The 1,377-nt window shown below is 73.9% G+C and overlaps 1 protein-coding gene across 1 annotated transcript in view; it reads right to left on the bottom strand.

Annotated features, from left to right (window-relative positions):
- Window positions 1-1,377, bottom strand: part of PRPF6 (pre-mRNA processing factor 6) — a 26,881-nt gene that overhangs the window by 13,995 nt on the left and 11,509 nt on the right. The gene's annotated exons all lie outside the window — the stretch shown is intronic.

Genomic DNA, 1,377 nt, shown 5'->3' with positions numbered 1-1,377 from the left:
GCGGCGCCCTCACCCCCACGCGCCCCGCAGCTTCCTTTGGAGACGCGTCCTAGCTGCTGCCGAGGCTCGGACCAGACCCAGCACTGTGACCGGAGCCGTGGTGAGGGCCAGCAGGACTGGCCACGGCCTCCAGACCTGCCGGGCGGGCGTGGCCGACGACCCAGGGGCGGGGCGGGGCGGGGCCGGGCTCGCCCCCGCCCACGGGCCGCCGGGTGTCCCCTGGGTGCCCCAGTGTCCCCCCAAGGCAGGAGGCCTGCCTGTCCTCCCCCGTCTGGCCCTGGGCCCTCCCTGCCACCCAGCCTGCCCACCCAGGTGGGACAGACTGCCCAGTGCCCTCTGGCTTGCGGCCCCGCAGCCAGGTCATGGGGCAGCTGCTGGCCCTTCCCGCCGCAGCTCCCAGCGTCCAGACCAGAGGGCCTGGGGCCCAGGGCCGGCTCCGTGCAGGACGGCTGCCCCACCCGAAGGGCCACGGACACCGCCCTTGGGGCACAGTCCTGGTTGGGGGTGCCGCCTGCCCCTTCCTAGGGGCACCTGGTGGCAGAGCCCCAGCCCCCACCGGCAGCTGGTCAGCAGGTAGCCCGCAGAGGGCGGTGAGGGCAGCGGGACCTCTGGAGGCCTCAGGGCACGGCATGAGCTGACCCCCCTCCCCGCATGGGGGGGGCTGGCCACTGCAGGTCCCTGGTGCAGCTGGACAGCTGGCCAGAGCCCCGCCTGCTGGCCCCGGGAGGCCCCAAGTCCTGGCGCCCTGTCTGGCCACCCCAGTGGCCCTGCCCACGGTGCCCGCGCTGTCCCTCCCCAGGCCCTTCCCCTCCCACTGTCTCGCGCGGTCCTTGTTCTGTGCCACTTTTTTTTATATCCCCACGACAAACACGGCTCCAGAAATAAACGTGGTTCCCCAGCGCCGAGTGTGGTGTCCGGTCCAGCCAGGGCAGGCGGGGCGGTCGCGTTGCCCAGTGTGGCCACCAGGGGGCAGCGGCGTTGTGCTCCAGGCGGGCGGCCCAGCCCTGGGCTGGGGGTGCCCAGGATGCCTGGGCCGGGCTCTGGGCCCCACGCGGGTCCTGCCGCCGGCCGTGGTCCCACAAGGACCCTCTCCCAGCTTCTAGGGGCGCGGCGTGGCCATCTTCTGGCCCCCCCCCCAAAGTAGAGGGGCCCTGAGGCCACCACACAGCATACGGGCACACACAGGAACGCAAAGGCAGCCCCCGACATCCCGCACCCCGGATCTGGACGCAGCGCAGCAGGCCTGACAGCCCGCAGCGGACCTGTGGCCCGGACACGCCTGCTCTGCCCAGACAGGCTGGTCCCCGAGGCCCGCAGGCCCTGACCGGGGGTGTGGCGGTGGAGGCGGACGCCCCTGGGCCCGGGGCCACGCGCCAG

The sequence above is a fragment of the Condylura cristata genome, unplaced genomic scaffold (assembly GCF_000260355.1).
Source record: "Condylura cristata isolate star-nosed mole 26May11 unplaced genomic scaffold, ConCri1.0 scaffold00022, whole genome shotgun sequence".
Classification (NCBI taxonomy): Eukaryota; Metazoa; Chordata; class Mammalia; order Eulipotyphla; family Talpidae; genus Condylura; species Condylura cristata.
The sequence above is the reverse complement of the archived record's forward strand: the minus strand, read 5'-3'. Positions and strand labels throughout refer to the sequence as shown.